Genomic DNA, 20,453 nt, shown 5'->3' on the forward strand with positions numbered 1-20,453 from the left:
TTCAGAGTTACACTATTTTGTATAACAAAAGCCATGTGGTAAAAAACACAGCCGTATTTACTGCTTTTGTTTATTTTGATGCTTTCTTTGGAAGTGGAAAATTTTCATCATTCTAGATCAAGACATTCTGGTACCAAAAACCAAGCCTGAATATTCCCACTTTTTATATTCTGTGTCTGTTTTTGTTTTTTACTCACATAGATGAAGGTGGGTCTTTCCCATGAGAATCAGAGTATGACCTCCACTCCTGCTTCCATCTTAAATGATGGTCCCTCAACAAAACGTGTTAGGGCTTAGAAAATTGAGAAATTGCCTTTGGATTGTTGGGTTGTTTTTTTTGTTTTGTTTTGTTTTTCTTTTTATTTTCTGTTTTCTTTTTTGATCCTGGTTGACTTGGCTCCCAGTTCTGACAGTGAAATGGACCTGTTTGTCCAACTGCATTATTTTTCACATCTCACACAAGAAGGAACTTTCCTGCCTCAGAAACTTATGCGTTAAAAACATATAGAACTGTTTCCTGTAGTTTCCTATGATTTCAATATGGGACATAGGGTGTGAAACTGAAATGCAACCAATACTCTTTCTACTTATTCTCTTCCCAGCTGTACTCCTCACAAGCCCTAGCAGCACAGCATTATCTCTTGGTTATCAGTAGCTGTGGGCAAGAAAGACAAATGCCCCATCAGCTTTCCCTTCTCCAAGCTGAGCCAACCCCACTCTCTAATGATGCTCCTCTACATCCCAGGTCTTTTAGTAGACATAGGCACAGACTGCTCAGAGTCTGGCATGGTCTGTTTATTGGCATTGCAGCTTCCCTTTTCCTAAGTGGACTGCTACAGGGATCCTGGAGGCATTTATGCTGGACACTGCCCTTATTCACAGAGTTCAATAGGACACTAATTCTGTAAATGAAGACGGACTTCAAATGGGTTAGTTGCCATGGAAAAGTAAACATGTGCACACTATTTTTTGATAAAAATTGAACCCCAACATCTTCCTCCTACGTTAAGTAGCTTGGCTGAGGTCAGAATAAATTGTGAAATAAGGACAGTGAAATGTCAGCCCAAATTAGGGGTTGCTATTAAAATAATATCAATGCAGATGAAAAACACGTATTCAAAGAGCTCAGTGATAAATGCTAACTAGGGGAAACGTATTTGGATACTATCATGTTTTGATGGTGCTATTTAGAGATGAGTCATAACTGAGCTCACATTTCTATGTTCCACACTTGTTCTTCTATTATAGTTAGTTCTTTTCTTGCTTTCCAGGACATTCATAAGCCTTGAGGAACTGCTGCATTCAGAATAATTTTCCTGACAGTAAAGTTAGTTTTGTATAAGTATCACCAATGCCACAACAAAGGATAACACTGAAGATAAAAGTGTCTCATGCTCTGAGGTATTCACAGACAACTAAAATCAATTTCTGAGGCAACAAGTCACATAGAAATAGGCCATGAGCAGGGGCACAGTGCTGCAGTAGATACAAAGTATTTTAGTTTCTCTTGTGTTTCAGACAAGTCTAAACAATTAAATTAGCAAAACGTTGTCAGAAATCTCATCTGGCATTTTGTGTTGTTCTGCTGTATGCTTTCACATTTTATTTTATTTTAAGGTTACTTGGAAGAAGGGTCATTCCTACAATAATTGAATTACATGCTCTTGAATTCTATGTCAGATTCTTTTACTGGTTTAGCATTGCAGATTTGTGTATATAGCTCAGGAATACTTTTGTGAAAATGGAACCTTAAATATCTGCTTTGGTGCCCTGGAGTAGCAGATCACAAACTGTTCCCTCAAGTGTCACATCTTCCTGAAAGTTTCCTCTGCACTGATGGGTTCTTTCATTCATTCACAAGATCAATGTTAATCCTTGTTCTCAAGGAGATGAGTAAAGAGAGGAACATGATTCTTGTAGCTCTTTTGTGTTGCCCCCTTTGTTCATTTCTACACATGCAGGTGAGACTTTGTTCACTGATGTCAATACAGCACAAACATCAGCCCATGAGTTCCCCTAATTACAACATTTTTATTTATATTCATGCAGAATAGATGCAAGCTCTGGAAATAGTATTTCCTTCTGGGTTACAACAATCTGTGGTGTAAGATCAAGCTCAGATTAGAAGTTGACAATCAGACTGAAATGTCATGAGAGGTTCGCAGGAATTTTGCAATTCATATGAAAAATATGAATTCACCTCAGATGTTTTGTTGATTGATTCTCTGACTGGTTGACTGATTCTCAGTTTGAAAAGAAGGAATACATTCTCAGCTTTAGCCAATCTCTTTTTTCTATCATATTTTATATTTTTCTTTTATTGAGGTACATTTATACTTAGCAATTAAAATTTATTTTTGTTTTACGTTGATCCAAAAATTGCTCCTGCATCAATGGGAGTTGCCTTCTTTCAGCAGCTTAATCTTAGATGCGTTTCAAAACAAGCTGTACTGAAGAGGAGGAGGGAGAGGATAAGAACTGGTTTGACCAGAAATGTCTGGAGGGATGTTGAATCTCTCTCTTAAATTGGCCAGACCTGGTTGGATACACATTTTCAATTAGCTATAACAAACCACAGGAAGAAACCTAGTTTTCAGGATAACTGAAAATATATATATATTTATATATATATAATAGATAGTTCAAGTATTCTCAGTCTCACACCTTGAGCTACTCGTATAAACTCTGAGTGTTACTATGTGTGGAAAGGCAGTCACATTGCGCTGCAGCTTGGGTCACTTCAGGATGCTGTGCTCTAACACAGAGCTGCAGCACTGGATTAGTGAACACTGACAGTTGTTACTTAATCTAGAAAGATATCATGTGTTGGTGTTAGATTACATAAAGGAAACTCTTTAACCTCCTGCAGCCACAACATCTTACAGTTCCATGTGATGTCATAGAATCATAGAATCTTTGAGTTGGGAAAGGAGCCTTAAAGGCCATCTATTCCAACTCCCCTGCAATGAACAGGGATACCTACAACTCCATCAGGTGCTGAGAGCCCCATCCAGCCTGACCTTGTGCATCTCCAGAGATGGTGCATTAAGCCAAGAGTGCCATAGGTTTAACTTTTGCTGAAATGCAGAGGTGATCCAAGCCATCCTAATTAAATGAGAACCATTGTACTAAGCTCCTCATGTCCCTCACCACGTTCTATCCCACCAGACAGTGCTCCCTGACAATGTACAAAGTTACATGCCTTGTTGCAGAGCAGAGTCATACAGAACCACAGGTCAATCTACACTAACAATGAGGGCAGCAGGGTCAGTGGCATTGCAGCCATCTGCGCTGTTAAACTCTTAGGCTGCTCCCTGACAGTTCTGGCTCGGGATAGCTATTATTCCTCCTGAGCAGCTCCTGGGCACTGCTCAGAAGCCAGTAGAAGCCAGGCAGCATTTCCAATGTGCAGTGTTCAGGCAGAAATCTGTATCTCTAGGGCAAAAGTGTTGAGTAGCACAGATACGAGATTCCACGCTGCAGAATGATCCCACACTTGTTTAATTTCCCAGTACAGACACAGCTTCTCTCTTGCCCTTCAGCCTTTAGCTAGCTGGTTATTTCTCTTTCAAATCCTTCTTTTGGAACCTCCTCTTAAACATCTCAAAATGTGTCCCTTCTTCATAACAGGCTTGAGACCTGGGCTTGTCACAGAGCAGTGCATTGATAGCATAAATAACATAGACGTGGTTTTGGATTTTGATATTAAGCATTCCCTAAAATTTTTAATGACTTTTTTTTTTTTTTGTGATTAATTGCATGCTGGATATTAGAAATTATAGCATATGGCCTAAATCAACCACAAAATAACCCACACAGCTATTTTTCAACTTTCTGACTGTTTTAAATGACAACATGAGGGAGTTTTGTAAAATAAGGAGATCAAAGTTGTCCATGTACGAGAAGCAACAGTACTTGAGTGATAGAAGTACCATTAGTCTTTTAAATGCTTCCAGGAAAAAAAAAAAAACAACAAACACAACAACTTATATTGTGGTGAGAGATAATCTAAGACAGCATATGGTTCTGGTTGTAATTTACAGACAACAACTGCTAAAAATGGATGTATTATTCCAAGTCTGAATTTCTCCAAATAAAACTTCAGTGATGGAGGAGTTTATTTTCTTTATCTTGTGTTACCATTCACAATATTTTAGTAACTAAAACAAAACATACTTACTTATACAGTCCCTGAGACATAACTCCAGAACCAAATATCTAGGTGTGTGGCTTTTGATACTTGCAAGGCCATGACACAAGACCTACATCTTCAGCCTGGAGCTGAGCTGCACTCTTGTGACAAAAGAAAATACATTTATTTCTCAATTTCTTCCTCTGTCCTTAGAGGCAGCTCATAGCTTGCACACCATACCCACATTACATATCCTGCTGTAAGGCACTTACTTCATATTTATGATTTCTCATCTGCAAATTTTTGTTTGTACATACAAGCAGCAGGAGAAGCAAAGTAGGTTCTGTGTTATCCTTGTATTTTCAGAGTGATGCAGAACGCCTGTAGTACACTGATAAATCTACTTCAAATGTAGTCAGTGTGCTGCAGTGATGCCCTGCAATTCTGACTCAGATTCCCTTCCATTAATGAAGCAAGTTTAAGCCAGACCTCTGGATTGTTTGGGAAATGGTGAATATAATTTTAAAAAGCATGTTTGGACTCAGTTCAGGCACAGTGCAGGAACATGACAATACTTAATTATCACCACTTTCACCTGCAACTGCATGCAAAGGGATTTATGTTGTAATAGGTCTTCCAGGCACATGGCAGCCAGTTCATGGGGTCAGAGCTGTCCTGGGCAACTCTGTACATCCAGCGGATAAACAGAGGATTTCATTTTCTGGTGCTTGCAAATCTCAAAACTTCCACAAATACAGATACTGTTTTCAAGGGGAACACATTGAATTATTTAAATGGAAGAAACTAGCTGCCAGCCATGCACATTAATTGCTCATCAATAACAGTTTCATTCATATATGTTATGTTTGCAATAGATGACTGGCAGCTACCTGGCCAACAGTTCTAATGTCTCTATCAGTTCTCCGTGAGACATCTTCTGCAACTGAAGATTTTTCAGGTGAGGTGATAAGCAACTGAAAGCCCAACATTTACAGTGAGATTCCTGAGGCATTCTCCTGCATTAATAGTATGGGAAAAGGATCCAGAAGACCAACAAACTCTTGCAGTAAATGTGGATTTTATTTTGCAGGCTGCTTTATGAGAATTAAAGAATTACTCATATTTCAAGATACTCATGTTGGAACCAGTGTATGTCCTTAGCAGAGATAAAAGTCATGCTACTGGTTTCATCATTAAATGGGAAATGATGGATAGAAAATAAACTTTGTTAGCCAGATACAAATATCTTCCACTGTGGTCTGATTTCTGTGTAGTCCTGTATGGAACCAGGAGTTGGACTCAGTGATCCCTTATGGGTTCCTTTCAACTCGGGATATGCTTCTGTGTTTTTTTTATTCTTTCCCTAAAATTTGAAAAATAGTTAAAATACTAAGTAAAGAGATTCTTGCAATGATCAACTGCAGTATAATTTTTGCAAAAGATCAAGGATAAATGATGACCACTTCACATATATTATACGCAGACATACAAAAATAATGTCTTACCATCTATTGCACTGCCAAACCTTATAAGTGAAAAATAGAATAAAAATAAATAAAAAATAAATAATATTAAAAAATAGCCAGAACAAGCTGAGAGTTTCCTAGTCAGCTAGCACAGAGAGAGCAAAGCAATTTCCAAGAAATAAACAGAACCATAGATAATGCTGGCAGGTTAACTTGATTCACCCTATTCACTGTGCTACATTACAAAGCAAATGGTAAGGGGAGATGAAAGAGGGAAGAGAAAAATAGCAAAAAAGGAGACAAAATGAATTTGTACTTGTTGAGCATATGGATCTCAGACACTGGGATATGAACTATGCAATACTGTGGCTCTTTAAAAGTCATACAATCATAGAATCATAGAGTGGCCTGGGTTGAAAAGGACCACAATGATCATCGAGTTTCAACCCCCCTGCTATGTGCAGTGTCGCCAACCACCAGACCAGGCTGCCCAGAGCCACATCCAGCCTGGCCTTGAATGCCTCCAGAGATGAGGCACCCACAACCTCCTTGGGCAACCTGTTCCAGTGCATCACCACCCTCTGGGTGAAAAACTTCCCCCTAGGATCTAACCTAAACCTTTCCTGTCTCAGTTTAAAACCATTCCCCCTTGTCCCATCACTATCCATCCTTGTAAACAGTCATTTACCCAAGCAGCTCTATTCCTGTTTCCTTCAATTTTCTCTTTGTAGACGCTCACCAAGGTTTTATTTTCCACTCTCAGTGGTCATATGCCAGCAACAGCTCCCTGATTTCTGGGTTGCAGCTGCATAAGAGAACAGCCAAGCTCATTAATTCCTGTAAACTTTTTGAGAGAATAATTTCTCACACTCTAAGACAGTTCCTTCTATTGTTATAAGATAAATTTTAAATGCCAAATGCAACATTTTATTTTTTGTGTGAACTATTGAATTTCAGCAGATAGAAAGGACCAAATTAAAGTCTGTTCTAATTTAAGTGATTTCACCAGGAGCTCAGAGAAGTTCAATTGCCTTTTGATCTTCAAATGCTGGAAGAGATTGTTATGATTACATGGATCCACATCATGGAACAAATACATATCAAAGTGTGTGAGTAAATTATGTGGTTATTCTTGCATTTTAAGATACACAACATTACAAAGCAGTTTTGTAGAAACTTTTTTTTTTTTCCTTTTTCCAGAGAAGAGTTATTTATTGGAATGGAAACTACAAGTGTGTGGCCTTTTTCTCACTCTCCTCATTGGGACAATTTTCACAAACACATAACAAAACTGCAATTACAGCTTACAACATAAAAACCTCCCCATTACTGATATTTTGGTTTCTGGAACACTTTTGAAGATGTGAGAAAAACTACTCAGAGTTTCTAAGGTAACTGATGTTACTTCTGTTTGAAAAATGATTTTCTGTCTCTTTTCCCCACATCTTTATTCCACCACAGTTCAGAATAGGACTCTTTTTTTATTAACATTAAGATTTTCCAAGACTGTTTTCCATGGAATCCAGTAAGAAATGAATCCAGTGAAAAAATGTTTGAGGTGATATTTATGGCACTAAGAAAATACACTTATCACTTATGGCAAGTATGTATAATAGAGGAAGATTCTCTTTCCCTTCACCAATGCAATATGAGGTGACTATCCGTAGAGGAAAGTAAGCTAACTGAATGCTCATCACTCTTGTTGATTGCACAAATATTTCCTCTTCATAATTATGGATTAAAATGTTTGATAGGAACAAAACTTCATACTCGAGATTCCTATTTTACATATATAGAACCTTCTTTATTATTAGACATTAACATTCAGTTGTGCTGTGCCACTATTTAAAATACTTGTTTAGATAATTCAAATGGGGCATTACGTTTTTATTTTGGCACTCAATTTTTATTCTAACAGTGTAGGTATACGTTTTCTATGCATATTATTTTGGCCATTGAAGTACTACACTGGCTTTACCATGTAAATCTTACTGGAACATACAGAAAATAGATTCCCAGCATCAGTGCTTGTTCTCAATTCACCATCCAGGTCATTGTTTAATTTCATTTATACAGATGTGACATCTGGGTCCAAATCAGTCTCGGGATCTTTGCTGATGGTGAAAATATAATCCCAGCGGATGACTGATCCACACCAGTGGGTGCTCTTTGACATCCAGAATTGCTTCTCTGCATAGTATTCAACCTCTAAACTTCTGAAGGAATCTTAGAACAGAAAACAAGAGATGAAGCAGAAAAAAAAAATTCTGCCACCTACATATATATTAATTTTGTTGCAAGTTTTGCCTGACTTTCTGATGTGAGAAATGTTTTTTCTTATATTCTAGGATTTGAAAAGGATCCAAGAAGTTCTTGGAAAGAGAGGTTTAACAGAAGTACTGCTTTTTTGTGTCTGTTCCTTAAGGACCTTATTCAGTGTTCACCTAATTACACTTCACATTAGCATGGTCCTTTCTTTCAGATAAATTGACATTTAGATTCAATTATAAAAGAAAAAGCAAAAACACAATGCATATCTTATCTTCCAAGACAAAAGGCAAAACACCCAAATTGGAACGCGGGGGTTTCCATGCAAACACTGATGAGCACTTCTGTGCTGTGTGGGTGATGGAGCACTGACACAAGCTGCCCAGTGCCTGTGGGGCCTCCTTGGAGATCTCCAGCAGCCATCTGCACTTGGTGCTGAGTGCCCTGCTCTGGGTGTCCCTGTGGAGCTGGGGTTAGGCCAGAGGGACCCAGGAGTCCCTGCCTACCTGCCGTTCTGTGGGTATCTGATTCAAACACAAAATTATATATATAATAGTAATAATTTAAAAAATGAAACAACCTATCTACCTAGAATATTTACTACTTTGCACCCTCTCGACAAATTATCTGATCAAAAAAACAGGATGTGATAGATAGGCCTTTCACCTTTTTGACAATGTAATACTCATTTAGCCCTTTGCAATTTTCCTGCTGTCCCAAGAGTACAGTATGAAAAAATGAAGGATAGGAACATGAATCATAACTAATGTGATCTGAAAAAAGACAGCAGAGCATGTTTAAGAATTTTCCTTTTGTTTTAAGCCTTTGAATTTTCTTTATCCACACGTAAGAGACGACAGAATTGCCACTTTCCTTTACCTCCAAGGACAAAAGCAAAAGCAAGGACTTCTTCCTTTAGAAAGATGTTTATAGAGATATCACCATATCTACTATGTATGAACATTTAATGACATTTAATTTTGAATCCTGTCCTGCCAGGAAATGTTGTGTTGTACACTCATTAAGCACACATTTTGCTTGGTTTTGTCCGCTGAGGTCCCAGAACCATTCCAGGAACATAGGTCACGTTACCTTGTCTTTGGTGATCATTTGGACGTCTTTGTATCTTGATTTTGATTACAGCTTCCAGAATATTATTTAAGAAACAAAAGCAAGTGTGTGTGACTGAAACCAAAACATTCAGAACTAGAAATGTATTTAGTTCTCAAAGGGAAAAAATATTTAATGATCTAGACAAGAGTTGTCATTTGAAGTAATTCCTTTAGTATCCATGGTACCTTGTTCGGTACCAATTTCATGATAAAAGTTTATGCATGGATTCTGAGGTTATAATGCAGAATCAGAGGGCTTAGTTGTTGTAACTTGCTGAAGGAGCATAACATGAAGACACACATATCACAATTTAAGAATGAATCACTTTTCATCTCTCAGAATTCAGACATTTCCCATCCTTAAGAATAATCCTTTGACCTATTTGCTGTAATCCTTCTCTCTAACAACTTCATTTAGCATCTCGCTGCATCTGCTGCCTTCCTCTACAGAACTTCTCCTGCTCTTTTTTTCCCTGACCCATTTTGCTCCCCGGTTAATGCACGCAGCCCTGCAGCTTTTAGCTTCTTGTTACCTCTTTTGCCCCTGACTTCTTCCACGCTGTACTCTGTTCTCAGAAATAATGATGGATGGCAGTAGGACAGACTCTCCTTTCAAACCCCTTGTAATAAAGTGTTTATTCTATGGAAAAGTTTGCCAAATTCTAACAAATATCTCTCCATCACATAAACCTTTTAAACCTCATTCCTGTGCACTCGTTATTGTTTGATAGTACTGTAGTACTATCTGATTTATGTGAGTACCGTAGTACTATCTGAGTACCTATTTGATATAGGCAATGATTCTGTGTGTGTGCCCATCATGTTGTGCAGCACATTGCCATTGCCTAAGAAAACAAAATAATCATAAAACATACAAGCATTCATTGCATCTGGCTGTGTTTTAATTGAGAGTTTGAGTCTTCAAGTCAACAGGAAAGATAGGTATCACTGGAAGAAAATCAGCCTAGCTACAGTTAAAACTGTCTTCTGGAAATGCATTTCTGATTTAACATCTAGGCAAGATAGGATGAATCTAGATTGATGAGATTGTTTGATATTCTGATTGGCAAGTTCGTTGCTGAAACAACTAAATGAAAAATTAGAGTTCACAAAATTTAGTTCTGCAACCTGCCTCACTGTTTCTGAATGGGATGAGTAACTCCACTGAGTCAGCCCTTGTGCCTAAGTAGAAACAGCGGTGACTAACTAAGCAAGAGGTGCAATTATTAAAAATAAATAAATAAATGAAGTAAATGTACATTTACAATGGCTAATTGTTGTGACAAATAACCTGCAAGGACATAACAAGCAATGAAATGTAAATAATAGAGTTATATTATTTCACTGTTGGCCTGTCACCTTAACGCCATTACGAGACAAATATGAAGGACTGCGAGTTCTAGAGATGGAAGTCGCCTTTATGGCTAGATAATTCAATGGTGGAATGGTGTTACCTCTAGAGTATTTTGCATTCAAAATAAATTATATTTAATTAAAAGTGTTTCATCAAACACTGTCAGCTGTGGCCTATCCTAAACAGAGACAGAACATAGAAAACATCTCCCTTTTTTGTTATTTACAGTTCTTCTGCTACACACATTCAGAAATGCAGAACTCTGGGTAAGTCCTCTTTTCCATCCAGTGTTGATTCACAGATTGATGTTCCTTTGTTCTGCTGTAGTGCTGAAGACTTGGAAGTGTCCTCTTAAATCACATTTAACACAAATGTACAACACAGGGGCTCCTAAAATATATGTAAGTTTACTTAAGAAAGCAAAACCCAGAGAAAAACCAGGAAAAGATAGAATTTTGTCTTTTTTTTTTAATAATAACATCATTGTATCTGGACCACTCATGAGAGACAGAGGAGGCTTAAGCTCAGTTGCCACAACAACCTGAAGGAATTCAAACTCTTACTACCTAGAAATATGAGCTTTCCACACAGCTAAGGCTCTGCTCATTTTTGTAGTCAAGAATATGTCATTATGCACAAAGAATTGGACCAGAAAGAGCTCATGTAAGCAGCAATACCGCAGCACTCATAACAGAAAGTGTGATTTGGTTCTGAGCCCAAATGAAGATAAATATCTCAAGCAAAGTCCTCATTTCCCAGCTGAGACTTGTTTTTCTTTTTTTCTCCTCTGTTAAAGTGCAATTAATTTAATTTAAAACCACAGCGGTTTTCAGCAGAGAAGCTGTACTGATAGCTGTGTTTCCTACTGGAGTTATTGCTGCAAGCATGTCTTTGTTCCACTGATGGAAAGACAAACAAGCTTCAACTGTTGAAGAGAGAAAAAGAGAAGCACAGTTACAGGAAAGTCTGCTGAAAGGCAAGAGGACTCATCTCTGTTGCCACTGCCCAGCTGATGCTGGTGTCTGGCAGCATGAATGCTTTTCCTTCTCTGCTCAAGTTAAAAAAAAATTATAAGAACCAGTTATTTGGCACCATCATAAAATAAAACAAACACAGTGTTGGTTCCAACCAACTCATGTTTGTAAAGGGACACCATTTTACAAGCTTAGGATGCTATCTGTGCTAGTGCCTGGAAAGTTACGTCACAGTACTCCAACCCAGGGCTATGCACAGTGTAATGGGGCTTTAGGTTGACAGTTAACAGCTAGAAGGTTGTGCTGTATGCTCAGAAAATATATATGTAGTTTATTCATATATTCAACACTCAGACGCACAAAAAATATGTAATGTTCCACTTACTTTTTTTTTTTTTTTTTTTTTTTTGCACCAGAAAAGCAGTGATAAAAGTGCTGAGCCCAGTGGAGTTAGTAGTGTTCCAGCAACCATTCAGTCTATTGATTCAAAATGGGTTTGAAACACCTTTTTAAAAGTCTTCTGGAGTTGAGAATAGCCAAACTAGAGATTGTTGCCTGTGGTACTATTTACAGCAGTGTTGAAGTCTAACACCAAAAATCTCCAGTCTAATATTTAAATAACAATTTGTGTTCTTCATATATAGCAGTGAATTTATAGAGGATGTCAAATCATTTGTGATTTGCAGCATCAGTGCAATACTACGATACTATTACTTTCATACATGGTAGCACTTTTCATACATGCAGCTGAAAGCAACTGTTCCAAAATGGCCACCTCAGTCAGAATATGAATGGAAAAATTAGCCTGAAGTCTTACAGGACAGACACACAGGACTCATGAATTCGCAGAAACAATCACAGCAAATTCTGTTTATTTTCAACATTCATTTTTTAATTCGTATGTGGGCAGAAGGATTTCTGTATACTTCTCTATTTTCATCAAATAGAGAGCTCTGAATTGCCTTGCATTTCCCTAAATGTGGTAGCATTTGCTCTTGGCTTGGATTTGGGGTCAGATCAAACTCCACATAAAAACCCTAGCTCCTGGAAAGACTGGAAATACTCAGCTGAACTGCCAGCACTAAACTTGATTTTGCTACTGCATATTTTTCTCTCTCATTAATTTGGAAAGTACACAAAATCAGTAAGAATGGCAATAGCTTTAGAGGATGAAGGCAGTCTAACTAATGTGTGGTCTTGCAACCTACATAAAGTACGAGTCTTCCCTGAAAATCTACAGTCAACCAAGGAATCTGGGGGTCTAGGTGCTTTGACAGGTATGAAGATGTTATTTTCCTGGCCTGAGGAGTGAAAGTTCTGACTAATTTTGAGGTTACAAACACAATTTTAATTCCTCAGTCATACCAGAAATAATATTATGTAACTCAAGAATTATTCTGAATCCCTGAGTAGTTCCTGGGTTCCTCTGGAGGTTTCCAGCCTGCAAGTAATCAGTGAAAGTCTCAGAAACATGAAAGAGTATGAAATTTTTATTTAGAAGAGGGAGAGAGCCATTACTTGTAGCTCAGCAGCAAATCAGGAGGGGTAGACAAAACCACTGCCCTGATTTTTAATTGTATTTCCTTTCAGACTTGTCATTACTGACATCATCTGAATGCCATTGTATCTCAGTTCCATAGCACATGGGCACCCCAGACACTCCAATACAGCCTACATCTGATTTTCTTTGCCATGGTATTACCTGGAACATTCCCAGGACCACAGCTTCATCTCTGTGCCAGAATTTCTGGGAATTTAATGCCTCTGGATTTCTAGACAGGATGTGAGTACTTAATAGCAGCTATTAGGTGCCAGCACTACATCAGAAGTGTGTTAGTACAGCCTCTCTTCTTTCATGCCGGGAATAATGTTACTATAAGTCCGTATATTCCATAAAAGCAAAATTCTTGAATTTCATACACCATAAACTTCATTTGTCTTCTCCAAATGCATGTAGGATGATTTAAATACTAACCACGTTACCATCTTAAAGTATGAAAAGATTCCCTTTGGAATTCTCAGATGAATAAAAATTTACTCTGTTTGGTGCAGCGATAGCCCAGAAGCTTTTGAGACATTATGTTCATTAAAAAAAGGAAGTCTTTGGTTTACTGAAACTGTCACATCCTACTAATGTAATTTGCCAGTCAGCTTTTCACCAAGCTTTTAACTTTCCAGAGCAAACAAATACATCAGTGAGATTAATTCTGTTTTGGCCATTTAAAATTGAAAGGTTAAAAACCAGACTCACGCAGAAACTACTGGCAACCTTAACTACAGAGAATATATCATTAGAATGTCCTCTAGGCAAAAGATTCTGTCTTATGTCAATATAACGTATGTTGTGAAATCCTTGGGTTTCTGTTAACAGAAGGTACGCTATCGCAAAGCAGTGTTAGGCCCTGAGACAAACATGAGTTTACTGCATTTTTTATTTCTAAATCTGCCCAGCAAGAACATGACATGGATAAAATAAAACACCACTGTGATTATCTGATAGAGGGGGCTTTTCACATTAAATGACCCTTATATGCATTAACTGCATAAGAAATACGATAACTGGGTGACTTCATGTAGAAGTCTAACGGCTGTGTAGAAGCTGTCTAACGGCAGCTCATTGCTATGTCACCGCTGTTCCCATAATGACACAGCTCACTCCTACTTGCTGCAAGCTAAAATGCTTTATCCTCTGAGGACAACTTTAGCTTGTGTGGGGTTTTGTGCTTTCTTTTCTTGCTGGTGTTTTGCTTTTAAACCTGTGTTCAGGCATCTGTGTATAATGTTCTTTATAGCCAGCTTGTTCACATCCCTCTGTTTTTTCTGACTGTCTTTAAATGCCTACCCCTGTATCCTCTGCATTGCAGACACTTGCTGGGGATTGTATTGATTTTAAGTGATGCCAGTGGATTTGCTGCCTTTTTTTTTTTTTTTCCCAGTATAAATTACAGAAATGTCATCCATGCTCTGTCAAATATTTGGCATAACATTTCTACATATAAACAGAACGAGTTTTATATGAGCACTAATGTCATACAATTCTTTTTTTTTTTTTTTTTTATTTCTCTGTATTTATTGCAGTTGCCTCAGTTTTCACCATCCTTCTTATCTAGGTTTATATGAAATAGTTTCTTAATGTATAAGCCATGTCGAGTGATGATGGAGTCTGCATTTCAGTAAGCTGCTCATTTAGAATGGCAACACCTTTAGCCTTTGGGGATGATTGGCCTAGCTCTAGTGATTTTTTGGGGGTCCTCTGAAACTGGTCATATTTTCTATAAAGGAAACTGTTAGTAACAGCTACAGCAAAGTATCTTTAAAAATCCCAGTCAAAGTCCTTTATAAGGGAGAGGCATTATGTATAACTTTGCTGGTCACTTGTTTTACTTTGAATTAAACTTGAAAAGAGCAGTTTAATTTATTCACAGTGCTCATTTTAGATGCTGTTTATCCTTGAAGAAATGAGCAACATAGGAAAGGTGATACGTCTCAATGTGGGAGACTGAATCAGACCTATCAGCATAATTTTATAATTCTTTCCTTGAGAGCAGACACATACATTTTAATTTTGTTCCAGTAGACCTGCAGAATGCATTATTTTTCTTCAGGTATATCTAACTTCAGCGACTACAAAACCTCTGCCACATTCCATGTGAGCCATACCTCACTCATGTCAGATATATGGGGCAGAACAGAGTTTTCAAAATCCACTCCATGTGGCTAGCTAAACCTCATCTCTGTAGCTGTTTACCTTTATTTTCCTTTAGCTTACAATGCTAAACGTACCTCTGTGTATGTCAAGCCACCCTGCTGTGAGTAGGGGCATATCAGCTCAGGCCCTGAGCCCCAGGATGCACAGACATCTCCCTGTGGGATTTAATCTAGAAAGTTTTTCAGACTTATCTGATGCTGGCAGAAGCAGACGCCCTGCAGGACACATCTGTGACAGCACTACCCACCTTTCACCCTGCCATATCTGTGCAAAGTAGTACGAACTCTCTTTTCACCCTTAAAAGTGAAATCTCCATCTGTCAAGCATGCCAGGTAGTGATTCCTGAAGGCAGAATAAGAATGGTGGAACTAAAACCTGTTCACCATCACTGAAACTATCTCACCACAGAGTCTCTTTAGACCACATTGCCAGCAACATTCAGTAAAATGGTGATTAGGGAATTCAGTTGAGAGCAGTGAGTTGTGTCCTAGTCCACTTCCAGAATACTGTTTATGGATTTTCTTATTAAATATAAAACAATTTTAGGATTAGGAACTGGACAAAGAATCATCAGACTCTTTAACCTAAGTGCCTCTTGGTCAAAGTATTAAAACACAAACCTTATAATCCCTTCCTTTCTGAATTCTGTGAATGATCTGTCTTCCCACCCATAAGAATGGCCTCCCCGGAGGCTGAGAATCCATCACTGTAAAGGTATTTTCAAAGTGAGATGGTTTAAACCTCAGGCAAAGCAACAAACTGAAATGTTTTCTCATTACTTGAGTTCTGTATACAAAGGCATACATACACCAAATGCACAAAGGCACATATCACCACATTCAGGTGTTCATTTACTGAGCTGGGAGAAAGGTAGGATTTGGTCACTGGGATCCTGTTAAAATGTCACGTCTGCAGTCATTTCCTCACTCAGCTCTGCTGATGGCCTTCTTCTGCATAACATTTCCTGCACAGCTGCATCCAGAGAGAAATTGTAGGCACTTCCTCTTGTAGGCTGCTGAATGAAAAGGATGAAGGTACTCCGTAAACCTATTTACAGCAAAAGAGAAGAGTAAGATCTTTCTCGTTTTCATCTTTTTTCTCAACATCTCTGGGTGGTTTTGGTCAGCACTGTATTGTTGGGGGCTTTCTTCTGAAGGGACATTTGATAGGAATAGGGTATTTGAATGAAAGATGAAACAACTCTCTCTTGTGTGGAGGGGTTAACATTTGACCAGTGACTTTGCAAGACCCAAAAAGTTAAAGAATGTGATGGTTCTCTGTAACTGCAAAGTTGTCAAATATATAATAAATATCTTCCATTATCGTTTATGGAGGGGGAATGGATTTAGCAGCACCCACTGTCATTGTGGCACAGAAAGATTCCAAGAATGTAAATGAATTGTCAGGTGGCCGCAGGTTTAGTTAGCATTGTCTTACTTAGAGAAATACTCTAAGTATTAGTAAGTACTCTAATACCTACTTAGAGAAATACTCTAATTCCAAATAAACTGATTTGGGAAACAGGTTTGTGTAAGCAAGCTTCAGGTTGTCCAGACATACAGGATCACCCTATGTTTTCCCTAAGGAGGTCAGAAAACTCTGAGTCTCAGGTGCAGTTCATGTGCAGAAAACCAACACTGCTTTGAGGTGTAACACAGCTGTGTCCAGTGAGATTGATGAAAATAAGTTAATCTCTGCTTTGAGAGCTCCTCTTGGAGGAAACAGCCACGGAATTATTGGCTGGATCCTTCCCTGCTGCCCTGCCATGGTCTTGAGGCCAGAGAAGATCATAAAGGCGTTCTGGGCAGCCTGATCCAGTGACTGACCTAGCAGTTGGCAACACAGCCCATGGCAAGGTGTTGGGACTAAATGACCTCCGAGATCTCTTCCAACCCAAGCCATTTTATGAATAAATCACACCTAGAACAAAAGGCCAACAATGAAGTATCTGCTGGTGTTGAAAAAGAGATGATATGCCAGCTTCAGTTAGCAGCATGAATTCAGTCTGTAAATGACTCCAAGATTTAAACTTGTAGTTTTAAGGTGTTTATAATAACAATACAACGCTGAAATTCCCTTTATATTCAGAAGTTTGCTCTTTTGGCTTTTATTTTTGGCTGAAATGTTAAGTCAGGACTCTGCCACTCCTTAGCATTTGTTCACTAATTCCTTAATACTGAAGTACTACTCTTTTTCTTTTTACAAGAAAGGGTTTTGCTGCAGTGTTCTGGCCAAGCACCAGCTTGGCACTCGGACAATTTTACTTGACTAAACTGGAGTTCTACTTGATACAAGACAATTATTCGCTCTCTCAAACTGTGGTACTCTTCATTTCACTTCACAGCTAGCTGCTCTTCAGCGGCACTGGTAAATAATTCCACAAATTAGTGTAAATTCATAGGTTTTGGGGGGACCTTGCAGTATGTGTATGTGTGCATCTCTGGTAGATTGTCTCAGAGTAAAACAAACATGGTCTTGGCGTAAAACAACATGGCCTTGGAGTAAGAGCCAGCTGATAGCCCATAAGTCCTCTTTCAAATTAGATTTGCTGAAGCAGAAGAAAAGAAAATGGTTTTAAATGTACAGAAAGTTTCAAGGAGAGGTATATAGTCCTTCTCACACAATTATCATTTGGCTGACCTTTGCTAGACTCTAGTGAACGAATATTAATGAATCACCAGCACAGAAGTAATTTAATGAGAAAAACTTAACAAAGTATTTCAGTCATTGGGAAGCTGCTTCCTGCTTGTCTAGTACACCTATTTGCTAAATGTTCAAGTAAAAACATAAATGTAAATTTAATGTTAATATATTGTAATGGCATTTTTGTTACAGATCATGCTAAATTGGGAGCTTCAAATTGAAACCTGCCTATTTTAAGAGAGATTCAAATTATTTCACTCAAGCTACAATTAGATTTCATTTTGTTTTACAATCGGTTTCTTTCATTATTCATAGGTTTGAATCAGAAACAGTGTTGGCAGCAGGAACAGGGAAGTAATTGTTCTCAGCACTGGTGAGGCCGCACCTTGAGTACTGTGTCCAGTTTTGGGCCCCTCACTATAAGAAAGACATCGAGGCCCTGGAGTGTGTCCAGAGGAGGGCAACAAAGCTGGGAGGGGTCTGGAGCACAGACCTTATGAAGAGCGGCTGAAGGAGCTGGGATTGTTCAGTCTGGAGAAGAGGAGGCTCAGGGGAGACCTTATTGCTCTCTATAACTACCTGAAGGGAGGTTGTAGTGAGCTGGGGGTCAGCCTCTTCTCTCACGTGACTAGTGATAGGACTAGAGGGAATGGCTTCAAGCTGCGCCAGGGAAGGTTCAGGCTGGACGTTAGGAAATACTACTCCTCTGAAAGGGTGATCAGGCACTGGAATGGGCTGCCCAGAGAGGTGGTGGAGTCACCGAGCCTGGTGGTGTTCAAGGAACATTTGGATGTTGTGTTGAGAGACATGGTTTAGTGAGAACTATTGGTGATGGGTGGATGGTTGGACTGGGTGATCCTGTGGGTCTTTTCCAACCTTGGTGATTCTATGATTCTATGAATTCATTTTCTCACTTATGAAATAAAAACCACGGTACATTTTACCCTTATGTCTATATTAGAAGATTTAATATTAATATTATTTAAGTAGAATATACATTTATTCTACCAATAGTATTAGTGTCATGATTTCAATATGTATTCTTTATACTTTAATTAGTTTAAAACTAAGGGTTTACAGTTTAATCCCAGCAAAAACTTGTTTCACCATGTTACGAAATCAGTGGGAACAAAGAGCATCCAACAAAGCAACGCTGGTTATTCTGATTACAAGTCAGGCCTGATCCAAAGCACATGGACTGAATTATTGATGTCATCCTGTCTTCAAAAGGCCTGGAATCAGACCGTTCGAGAAGACAATCAATAGTGCCAGTCAGAACTGGGAATGAATAGCCAAATCAGCTGATAAATAAGAAATAGCAAGTAAACTTTGTTTAGATGGTTACAGAAAATTGAACGATGTCAAGCAATACAGTAAATTAACATCTTGATGAGTCATGTTCCTGTGCTGAAAAATCAATTCTGATTGTTTTATCTTTTAAATTTCTGGGGAGAAAAAAAAGACTGAAATGAGAATTAGTTTGCCTATGCCATATAAAGTACAGAATTTAAAGTGTTTTCGAAAGAAATGTGTTAAAATTGCTGTGTACTGCAAAGCAACGGAAGCATTGGAGTCACAGGATGAGTGGAAGAGAAAATAACATTGACTGTACCGTTAACATCTTTTTAATAGCTTTTCTCTGTTTCTGTATGCCCATCTCACAAAAATTTTAGGATCTCAAGCTTTGTTTCATTTTCCAACATCAAATATACTCATCTTATTCATACTATTCATATGAAATAAATTGGTATTAGAGTACTATAATTGAAAAGAAAATCAAGCATTTAATCTACTGTAAAACAAATCACAAATAAATCAAAGTACAAATCTATAGAATATTGGGGAAAAAAAAAAAGATAACTTACTTTTGCCTTAAACTCAAGAATAGTTTATTACAGCTGACAAATGCTATATCTAAGATGAAATTTTTGAGGAGATAAACTGTTGGACTATACCAGTTACTTCTATCTGCTCAACAGTGCTATTTTTCTATTATAAACATGTGGGATCATGTAGATGGCTTTAGTGAAATTGGAGATCTATGAATGGTTGAATAATGACAGAACGTTTCCTTGCTTTACTGGCTCTCAGTGTTATGCAAAAAAGGTTCCACACAGAATATGCAACATTACATCAGCTCACACTCAGAAAGCACAGCTTTCTGGTTAAACGGCACAAACAAAATGCTTCATTGCTCTCTTTATTCAAATAGTGCATTCACAAAAATACTTATTTCTCTGAAGTTTGTTCAAGTATTGAGTTTTATACTTCAGGAAAGATTAATTTGAGCCAGTCACAGAATTACTGAATCATAGAACATGCTGAGTTGGAAGAGAGCTGTAAGGATAATCAAGTCCAACTCCAAGTCCAACACAAAGAACCACTCAAAAATCAGTCTTCTGAAACCTTTTATGCTTAATATTTGTACTGACTGCTTTCCTTTTTTCAGTCTGTCTTTCCCAGGTCCACACTATATAATGTTATCATCTCATTGCTCTTAATTTTTACACAACTCCATTATTCATGGCAACAATCCCGTAGCTGACGTGAGAAACCAGATAAGAACACAGGTAATTCCGCTCTAGGAAACACATTTTAGAGTGCATTTTCTGAAAGTCCGTGGTGGTGTAAGTTCCTGAGATAATGTTAAGTAAAGTGGAAAGTAATCAGTTATCAGTGGGAAGTAAGGTTTCAAATTGTATTTGCTTATGCTTCTCTTCAAGGAAGAATGACAGTCATCAGAGTAGGGCCTTAGAAAGTGCCCAGTGCTGCCAGCAGGATGCATCCTGTGCCTC

At 38.1% G+C, this 20,453-nt stretch overlaps 1 long non-coding RNA gene across 1 annotated transcript; it reads left to right on the forward strand.

The window, feature by feature from the left end:
* The first annotated feature begins 2,796 nt into the window (after positions 1–2,796).
* Positions 2,797–12,783, forward strand: LOC107051696. The gene is made up of 4 exons (XR_001463425.4): positions 2,797–5,090; positions 6,608–6,707; positions 6,799–6,989; positions 7,675–12,783. It is a non-coding gene; the product is annotated as an uncharacterized LOC107051696 (long non-coding RNA).
* The last annotated feature ends 7,670 nt before the right edge of the window (positions 12,784–20,453 follow it).

Source organism: Gallus gallus, chromosome 3 (genome assembly GCF_016699485.2).
Source record: "Gallus gallus isolate bGalGal1 chromosome 3, bGalGal1.mat.broiler.GRCg7b, whole genome shotgun sequence".
Classification (NCBI taxonomy): domain Eukaryota; kingdom Metazoa; phylum Chordata; class Aves; order Galliformes; family Phasianidae; genus Gallus; species Gallus gallus.